Genomic DNA, 11,590 nt, shown 5'->3' with positions numbered 1-11,590 from the left:
TTTCAGATAGGTGCTCTCCCTTTGACTTATCTTGGTGTTCCTATTGCAGTTAGAAGGATGCCTAGGGAGGCATGGAAGATTATTTTGGATAAATTTGGGGTAAAAGTTAATCATTGGATGCATAGGTGGTTATCCTTTACAGGGTGCATTTAGTTGATTAAGTTTGTGGTGCAAGCGATGCCCATCTACAGGTATATGCTCCAGGTTGCCTCATTGGTTTTTGTTAATGATTTGGATGTTGTTACTAGATAGTTCTTATGGGCTAGATCCCATGGAGTCCTCCAAATAAAAATTGATTAGATGGGAGGTGGTTTGTAGTTCGAAGCAACTTGGTTGTCTTGGGCTCCGACAGATGACTTTGGTTGGCGTGGCTCTGGCTACGAAGTTATATTGGCGATGGTGTGTTGAGAAGGAGAGGGTTTGGGCAAAGTTGCTATCTCAAAAGTATCTTGTAGGAGCCTCACCCTGCGATACTCCCCATTATCCCCTTGAGGGGAAAGGCTCAGTGATTTGGAGTACATTGAAAAAAGGGGTTGTGCCTATTAAGGAAGGTTTATTTTATATTTATAAAAAGGGGAATGAAGATCACTTCTAGTTGGACTCTTGGGATGGGTTTCCCCCCATCATCTCTCAGTTTCCTACCATGTAGAATCTTTGCCAAAGGATTATGGAGGCGGGTTGGTCTCAGGTTAGTGATTTTAAGACCTTCACTTCTAGTGGGTAGTTTGTGATTGCAAGGTGGAAGGATTGGATGGTTGGTCGGATGTTGGGCTACATGAGAACTGTGTTGTGTTGCATAATATCCTCTCTAGTAGGCAATGTTTCTCTCTTCGGGAGGAAGATGTCCTTGCCTGGTCCCCTACTCTGAAGGGTGTGTACATGGTTGTTGTTGGTTACATGTTATTATCTCAAGGGTTGGCCAGGGAGGAAGTCCAGTGGTGGAAGAGGGTTTGGAACAAGTTCTCTTGGCCAAAATGTAATTGATTTGCTTGGTTGATTACCAGGACTAAGTGCTTGACCTAAGATAATATTCAGAAGAGGGGCTTTCAAGGCCCTTCTATCTGTGTTTTATGCGAGGTGGATGAGGAGAATTCTACTCATTTGTTCTTTAGTTGTGCCTTCACTCTTCAGATTTGGGCAGTTTTGGTGGGATATTTGGCAGAGTCCTTGTGTTCATGCTTCCTCCTTGATTGACTTATGGAATTAGTTGGGTAAGCCTCCCTCTTTGACTTCTTTTCTGTGGGATGTGTGGTGTGTTGGGCCTATTTTCTTATTGTGGCAGATTTGGTTGGAGCATAATCGAAGAATTTTTTGAGGAAAGAAGAGGCTTTTACAACAAGTTTAGCAGAGAGTTCTGGGCATGGTCCAGGAGACAGTGGAAGCTAAGTGTGAGGTTTTGTTTTATTTTGGAGAGAAGGGATTTGGGGGTGGTTGAGAGATTGGGGATTCAAGGGTTGTCTATGGCGTTAGTGTGCATCAGGAGATAGTAATGGGTGAAGAAAAAAATTCAAACGGGTGGGAGGTGACAGAGCCCTCCTAAAGTTGTGTTAAAGATTAATACTGATGGATCTTCTTGGTGTAATCCTAGTCCATCTAGTATAGGAGGGATTGGCAAGGATTCTTCGAGGTTAGTGATTTTAGTTTTTTCCTCCCATGAAACGGTGCAGACTATTAACATCATGTAGGGATTGGCTATTCTTTGGGCTTTGGAGAAGGTGCATGCAATGGGATGGAGTAGGATTATTTATGAGTTTGATTCCCAGGTTTTGACTTAATTACTTATCAGTCAGAGGGTGGAGGGGGTTAGCTGGCAGTTGGCTTTGGTGGTGCAATAGATTTTGCTAGTAAGCTCTTTGATGGATATGATGACCTTTGTTCATATTCCAAGGGAGTGGAATAGGGTAGTTGATTTTTTAGAAAAATGGGCTTCTAAGCATTTAGATGGTGGAGACTTGGAGGAATAGGAGTTGGCTCCCCTGGAATTGTGAAAGGAGTTGCAGGGAGTTCTTGCTGATGATAGGGATGGTTGTGGTACTAGTTGATTTTTGCTAGTTTATGTTACTTTCTGGGGCCTTGGTTTTCTTGTTCTTATGTAATGTTACTTTTTAAGTTTTAAAAAAAAAATTAGCCCTTTTCCAAAAAAAAAAAAGTAAATAAAGAAAGAAAAAAATAATAAAAAAAATACAATTAATATAGCTCTTCCATTATGATCTCTACTATCATAAGGGTAATTTTCATAAATAAATGACAACTCTTGTACATTAGAACATTCTCATATAAAACAATATCAATTTTATATGATGCAAAATTAATTTATAAATAATTTAATTTTTTTCCTTAATTCAAATCAAAGTTACTCATTTTTTATGGGAAAACAAATGTAATTTAATACTTTATCAAATTTATTTCTTCACTTTTTTTTTCCAACTAATTATCTTATTTTATCTCATTTACATTTTAAAATAACGTGTTGAAATAATCATTCCCAACTATTAAAATTCTATTAGCCTTAAATTCCTTATGCTTGATTTGTAAATATAAATTAGCTTAAATTAAGGTGAAGGAAAATGTTACTTTAGAAATGACTAGTAGATTTAAGTCTTATGGTGATTATGTTGGCAATGAGGTGGAGCGTTGTCCTATGCCTTGATCGTCGACATGTGAGGCGACTATTTCAAATTTAGTGCGCATTCGCTTCAATGGTCACGTGATTTTGAAAAATCTGAATTACCCGCTCTACCAATTCTTTTGACTGAATATCAAATCTTACATTGTTTACTCTTACACTAATTTCATGGTAATGATGTTTGTCACTTCAGTTCTTGACTATATTGTAGGAGCAATAAATAACTGATTGCACAACGTTACTTGCCATTTTATTTTTCTAAAGATTAGGTAAACCATAGGCATCAAATCTTACATTGTTTCCTCTTACACTAATTTCATGGTAATGATGTTTGTCACTTCAGTTCTTGACTATATTGTAGGAGCAATAAATAACTGATTGCACAACGTTACTTGCCATTTTATTTTTCTAAAGAGTAGGTAAACCATATGCATCAAAGACAACAATTCTATCACTATGTACATTGGAATTCCCCTCCCCACTTTATTTTCTTTGTTGGTCTCTCCATTGCTCCCTTCCTTTCCATTGGCCTTTTCACTGATTTGTGCTCTCAGCCTAAAGAAAATTATTCTTTAATTTAATTGAAAAGTTGTAAACATGTATTCAATGAATTCATAAATTTATTGATATCAAATTCCTTTGAGTGAATATAGACATTTATAGATTTTATAGAGAAAATGGTTTATCAACTTTAAAAGTTAAACTATATTTTTGTATATATTAGGAATTTGTGAAATTAATGATTGGAAAGTTTTATTTGGTCAAATTATGCATTATATGGTTTTGTAATTATGTTATCCCAAATTTTTAGGATGATGATGACAGAGGACGAGGCTAAGCACTCTTGGGATGGTGATTGTTTTTGCCTATTTTGGAAACATCAAAGGGGACGGCTATGTAAAAATAGAGAAATTTAAAATATTCATATGCAAACATGGATAAAGCATGCACATATACATTATAGAACCTTAAAATATAAGAATTAGCAGACTTCCTATACCAAATTTGTGTTAAATTGAGAGTGAAAGTCAAATTGGTTATAGAATTCATTGTCAAAATTCACTGTCAATATGTAAAATTTATGGGGATGTCCCCTAGGAGTCTCCTATCTTTGGGATGTCCCTGGGATGGGGATGCTTGAAAAAAAATCAAGGATGTATCACCGAGTAACCTAGATTTGTAATTGAACTTTTAAATTTATTCAAGTTATTTAATTTTAGAAAAAATAAACTATAAATGTATTAAATTTGTTTGAGTTAATTCAAATATTTTTTGGATTTTATTAAGAAAATTGTTTGTAGACTTAAAAATTCAAATTACATATTTGTATATATTAAAAATTTGTAAAATTAATGATTGAAGAGTTTAATTTGGATCAATCTAAAGGTTCAATGAAAATATACATTTTTCAAAATTGTATCAATGACATATGTAAGGCCTTATTCTTGATTTGTCACTTAGTAGAAAAGTGATTTTTAAATATTCGTATATGGCAGTATACAGTAAATCTCAATGTGCAATCCTAAGTAAAAATAGTCAAAAAAATTCTATAGATGATATATCCATTGTTACATGGAGGCTTGAAATACTAAGGCCTTGATGAACAAAGTCCTTGAAAGTTATTGATATCAACGTCATATGTAATGCAATTTTTATTACCATGTACTACAAAATCTATGAGAAAAAATGAATGATGTTGAAAATGCACCTTTGAGGAGGATCAATGAGTTCATAGCGTTAATCATCTATGATGAATATAATTATTATGTAGGTATTTAACAAATATTATTATTTAGAGAGGTAAACTATGTTCCACATAATATAAGGCAATTATAAGTTTGATTGTCATCTTAGATATTATTGCATGCCCATAACCAATCTACAAAAAAATTGATTTTTTTTTTAATCTAAGGGATATATTTGAATAAGCAATATCATTTTTAGTATTTAGGTGCATGATATTTCATAATACATTAGACCTATTTCTTCACCATTGTTCCTAGATATACACTTCTTAATCTACCTTATTAATTTTTTCTAAAATAATGTAATCAACTAACCATTTCTAGCTATTATGAACTAGTTAACATTGGTTGATTTAGACTTTAGTATTACACAAATTTAATTATCATAGAATAATGTAATTTGGGAGAGTGTTATTTTAATTTATGTTTGTTTTCAATGTGATCAAGTTTACAATATCGTTAAGATTTTACTTTAAGTATATATATACACTAATTACATGGTATTTTAGGTCTATAATATTTCTTATTATTATAATTCATTTTAGACATCCTAAGTTTGAATTTAATTTATTTACATATTCTTTATATACTTTGATTAGGCTGTAAGTTTTGCATTGTGATAAACACATTTTACTACACCCTACCATCCTTGTATAATATATCCTCATAGTTCACTTGAGCTATTATTTCTTAGTTGATATTCATACATACATCTCAAATTTCAATAGGTTCACATATTTCAATTTGCATCATCCATCTATCCTTGGTATTCCCATTACATATCTCACATTATAGTTAAATATGTATATTTTATGGATATTTTTCTCTACCACATTTCATTATTTTCTTTATTGAAATGACTAGTGATAATGATACTTGTCTATTATATATACTTATTATCAGATCTTCGTATAAAAATAGTGATGACATTGTAGATTGTGATAGTGATATGTACATACCTACTAAGATATTACCTTATTATCCACTTTGTAGAATTGATATAGATGATGTATAACTTTTAGTGTGTTTACTAATTCGTGATATTATAGCACCTCGTGATGAGATTTTCTCCCTGTTTAATGATAATAATAATATATTTGCTAGCAATATATGCCCTAAATTAATTAAACAAAAACATCGATTGCTATTTTCTAATTCATTAAAATCTTCAAATGCATTGATTATACTTTTATATGAGTTATTTAGTTACAATGTCTATTTTTTCTATGGAATGTGTGTTGGAAACAAAGTAGCGAATTGAGGGGGAGGGGGATGAATCAAGTTTCTCAAAAACTTATTGCAACTTAAACCACCAATCAGATTTGATAATTAACAATTAAAGCATGAAACAAAACCACATAAATAAAACACATAAACCAAGAATTTTGATGTGGAAAACCCAGTTAAGGGAAAAATCATGATGGGAACCTACCCACAATGAGATAATACCCTATTAGGAGTAAATGTAAATATTACTATTACAATGGGGAATGCACATGCATTCAGGCACACTGCTTAGAGCTCACTGCTCAAACAAGAAACCCTAAAGGGCTACAACCCATAGGGAAGGCTCACTTCCATACAGAAAGTCTCACTGACTTACAAAAAAATTCAAACAACAATCTGGATTACATGAACTATGAAAATAGCATCTCCATATGCCTGGGTACAGTTCTGGTTAAGCTCACTATCAAATCTTCTCTACAACACACCTCTTCACACAACTTCCTTGATATTGAATAATTGATACAATATTCACACATAGAATTAATTCCTCTCAATGATTATTACATTCATTTATACAAGTCAGATCAACCCATGAAACATAGGTTAGCTCAACACGTGTTACATATTACAAAAAATTAATTACACACCCTACAACAATGCATGCAAACCAAAACAATGTTGGCTAAGACATAGCCTAGACCTAAACAACCACCACAAGTATGAAACAGCTCCAAGAATTATGCCTCGATCATCCACAACATGCTACCATACCATAAATTTTGCATAACACAAAGAACATCACCGGACAAAAAAAATCTTAAATAAAGCACACAATAATTAATGTGGACCACCAATACACATAGAACATGATCTATAGATATTTACAAGAAATGTGAATTGCACCACAACAATCACAACAACTCGGATTTCTAAAATCATCATCATCTCTCTACTGAAGCTCAAGTACACCAACATAAATGACTGACAACCTGAAAGATTTTCTTGAGGTTTTCCAAATCATGAACCAATTGAACTAAGGATACACGTCAATGTCCATAATACATCCCACACATCCACAACTAAACTATACCAATTCTGGAGAAATACAGGGCAAAAACTAGAATACTGAATAACATGAACAACTAAATAACATCATCGATACTGGGCCTCATAATTCATCAAAACATCATGCAGACCTTTTCAAATGGGAATGAATCATCTACAAACAATATACGTAAAACCCTTTAATATCCATTAGCTCTTCTGCAATACATAGGTGAAACCAACTCATTCAATCTAATTGCAACATTAGAATACACAGAAGAATATGTTGACATCAATGACAACACGCTATTCTAGCAAAATTCTTAGCAACATCCAACAATCTCTCACTTTGGCATTGATGGCAACATATGAATGTGAAAAAAAATCAATGCAAAGAAAGAAACCAACTCACAACAATCTCCCCAAAACCACAAGGATCAGCTCCCCCTTTGACAAACAACTCAAATCTTAAATCTTAAAATGGTCCTCTCTCCCACAAATTTTTTCACATGCTTCTCTCCCCCTTTGACATCAATGACAAAGGCTAAGGAATCAGGATTTTCTCCCTCTTTGAATTAGCTTCACAAATATATACATTTGAACCACTGATCACCAACACTAACTACTCCCCCTGAGTAGCAATCTCACTCATTAATCTAGATAATAAAATATCTTTGTGAAGTTCACTGGACTAATAAAAGTCCATGCATCTTAGTTCTCATCAGGAGGGGCAATCACCCCCAACTTCTCTTTGAGATACTCAAAAGTTTCTTTAGGAAAAGGCTTCATAAATATGTCTGCAATCTATTTCTTTGTAGATACATACTCCAATCTGACTTCTTTCTCATTCACCTTCTCTCTCAAGAAATGAAACTTGATTGATATATGCTTTGTTTTGGAATGCAACACTGGATTATTTGAAATATTGATAGCACTTGAATTATCACAGTATATAGCAATAGGCTCATCATACATAACTCCTATATCCTTCAACATCTGCTTCATCCAAATTACCCTAGTCCAATTGCTAGCAGCAACAATGTATTAAGCTTCTATGATAGATAAAGAAATAGCATTCCACTTCTTACTTGCCCAAGAGACCAACTTCTTACCCAAAAATAATGCACCATCAGTAGTTCTCTTCCGGTCATCAACATCACCTACCCAATCAACATCTGTAAACGCACTAAAGGTAAATTCATCATTCTTAGGATACCACAATTTAAAATCAACTATCCCTTTCAAATATTTGAATATCCTTTTTATAGCAGTAACATGAGATTCCTTAGGATCAACTTGAAATCTAGGAACATGACACACAACATTCATTATATCAGGTTTACTCTAAGTCAAATACAACAATCCACCAATCATAAATCTATATCTAGTTAGATTAGCTTTTAGAGAATCATCATCCTTTGTCAACTTACATCCAGTCACCATAGGTGTACCAACAGGCTTAGAGTCCTCAAAACCAAATTTCTTCAACAATTCCTTCACATACTTTGACTAAGATATGAAAATACCTTTATCCAACTAAGTAATCTGCAATCCTAGAAAGAATTTCATTTCACCAATCCTAGACATCCCAAATTCATTTTGTATCTCTTCAGCAAATTTCTTACATAGGCAATCATTTCCTCCAAAGATAATGTCATCAACAAAAGCTTCAATAATTAAAAATGTTATTCTCATCAATCTTGAAATTAAAATTACTGTCAGCAGTATCTTTATTGATTCCAAGATTCATCAAATGCTTATCCAATCTAGCATACCAAGCTCTAAAGGCCTCCTTCAATCCATATAATGCTTTCTTCAACTGGAAAACCATGTCCTTTTCATCTATCAGCTAAAATCCATCCAGTTTCTCAATGTAGACTTCTTCTTCTAACTCTTCGTTAAGAAAGGTTGATTTGACATCCATCTGATAAACCTTGAAATCCTTATGAGTGGCATGGGAAAAAAATAATCTAACAACTTCAATTCTAGCCACCGAGGCAAAAGTCTCCTCATAATCAATTCCTTTAACCTATGAATAACCCTTCCACATGAGTCTATCTTTATTTCAAACAAGTTCACCCTGATCATTCAACTTATTCCAGAATACCCATTTAGTTCAAATTACATTTTTGTCCTTAGGTCTAGGAATAAGAATCCATGTATCATTTTTCTCAATCTGATTCAATTCTTCATTCATAGCTTTAATCCAATTTTCATCTTTACATGCTTTATTAACATTTTTAGGCTCAATCTTAGAAATCAAACAAATTTATTTAGAAAATCTTCTCCTAGTCATCACACCCTTATTCTTGTCACCAAGAATCTGATTTTATAAATGATTCAACCTCACATACTTGGGAGTTTTAGGATTTTCTTGAATTTTAGGCTCTTGAACTCTTTCTTCTATAGTAGCACCTGCACCTTCATTCTCGGGCTTTTTCAAAGCAATCTGGAATTGACTTTGGGATTGCACTTGCTATCCTTTATCTGAACTGGCATCCTGATCATCAGAATCATATCTGCAAGATCTGGCCTAGCTTACATTACCTTCACCAATCTTCTCATTAGAACTTTCAACTATCTTTCGCAATCTTTTATTATAACACCGATAGACCTTACTTATAATAAAATAACCAAGAAAAATTCCTTCATCACATCTAGCATCAAACTATCCAAGATCTTCATCTCTTTCGATATAACATTTACTAGGTCAAAAATTCTAAAATATCTAATAGTAGGAGCATGACCAAACCATAACTCATAAGGAGTCTTACCCGTATCACCTTTGATATTTACTCGGTTAAGAGTATATAGTGCAATACTCACAGCTTCTCTCGAATACACATGCAGAACATTCCCTTCAATCATCACAGTTCTAGAACCTTTTGAATTGTTCTAGTCTTTCTCTCCACAACACCATGCTACAGATAATTGTCTCTTAACTCCATTCTCTTCACAATATGCATTAAACTCGTCGGAAGTGAATTATCTACCTCTATCATATCTCAGACACTTCAACTTCAATCCAGACTTGGTTTCAACCCTAGCTTTGAAAATTTTGAACTTCTCCAATGCTTCATACTTCTCCCTTAACAAGGTAACTCACATCATTCTTGAATAATCATCAATCAACAACATGTAATACTTGTCACGTTGCAAGCTTCTCACTATAGAAGGACCACATAGATCGGTATGTACAAGATCCAACAATCCATTAGAATTATATTGTTTTCTCTTTTAAGTAACTCTTGTCTACTTCCCTAATTGACATTCCTTACATACTGGATTAGAAGGTTTTATTAAATTTGGTAGATCTCTCATTGTTTGAGTAGAACCTATCTTAACCATGCCATCAAAATTTACATGACACATTCTTATATGCCATAACCAATTTTCATCAACCTGAGCAATCAAACAACTTTTACCACCAATATTTAGGTGAAATATTTTAACTTTAGTCTTTGTACCTGATGCAATTTCAGTTCTAGAGCTACTCAAGATCTCACATTTGTCATTCTTTAATTGCAAGTTATATCCCTTATCAACCATCTAACCAACACTCAAAATATTATGCTTTAGTCCTTCAACATACATCATATCATCAGTATTGTGCTTACCATCAAGAAAAATATAACCTCTACCACGGATTACACAAGCTTTGTTATCACCAAATCTTACTACACCACCATCATACTTTTCCAAATTAAAAAATTTACTCTTATCACTTGTCATATGATGAGAGCAACCACTGTCAATTACCCATTCATCTTTCTCCTCAACTTTAGCAGCCAGAACTTTCTCCTCATTAATGTAGCTTGTAGAATCTATAGTTACAGGATCATCTTCCTTGATAGCAATGAGCACAAATTCATCTCCTGAATTTACCTTATCCAACTCATCATTTGTCACACCTTCATCAACAATATTTTAACACTTCTTTTGATATTTAGAGGGTGAACTCACAAAGCTGGTTCCCACTTTTTGGTACATCCTGATTTTTGCTGAAATCATACATTTTTTGGAAAATATAATTATTTAAGCTTTAAGAGGTCCCATTTGAAGTATTTAATTGAAGAGAGTTAGATCAAAGGCTCTTAGATCAAAATTTCTTGGATAGAACCTCTCTACTTCTAAATCATACTTGCAATGGAGTCTACTTTGCATCTATCAAATGCTGATAAAAAACCAATTTTCCATTAGCTTTTGAGGGGTCAAACGAATTCATTTAGAAGTTTTGTTTTCTTAAGGATTTAGTCCTTATTATAAGCTTTCCAAATAGTATAGTTTTTAATATATTTAAGTTTATTAATATATTTTTATTTTATTTTTTATGAATGTAGGTTTTTCACCGAACATGAACTTCTTTGTTCAATGCATTATGAAAAATACCAAACTAATTCAAAAAAATTCTGAAAAATATCTATGCCCTAGGTAATGATGTCTTCTTTCTAACAAAAAAAATAAAACTTAATTTCGATATATATAGAGCAAGTTATGTGTTCAAACGTACACCTATATCTAAATTATAATTAGTCAGACTTCAAAACTTAATAAAATAAAAAATATTCAACATATCACTATCAAACCAACTGCATGCCCTGGGTATTGATGTTACAAACTAAAATTTAAAAGAGATAAGTTTTTATCATTTATAGAAAAAAATTTATATGTTTCGGGATGCACATCACTCTTAAAAAATGTTGTTTCCTGTAAAAAACTACTTTTGAGGGAGATGGAAAAATCAATAAAATTTTATTCAAAAAAATTTGAAAAAAATATATTTAGAATCTACAAAAAGGATGTTACAAATCACTAGTTTACATCATCTTCAAATTCTTAACGATTTAAAAGTTATAGGTGTCGGAAAGTGAAGGTTTTTTGCAAAATGTTCATCTAAGTGTCAAAGTTGGTCAAAAAGTGGGAACCAGTATTGTGAGTTCACCCTAGA

The sequence above is a fragment of the Cryptomeria japonica genome, chromosome 7 (assembly GCF_030272615.1).
Source record: "Cryptomeria japonica chromosome 7, Sugi_1.0, whole genome shotgun sequence".
Lineage (NCBI taxonomy): Eukaryota > Viridiplantae > Streptophyta > Pinopsida > Cupressales > Cupressaceae > Cryptomeria > Cryptomeria japonica.
The sequence above is the reverse complement of the archived record's forward strand: the minus strand, read 5'-3'. Positions refer to the sequence as shown.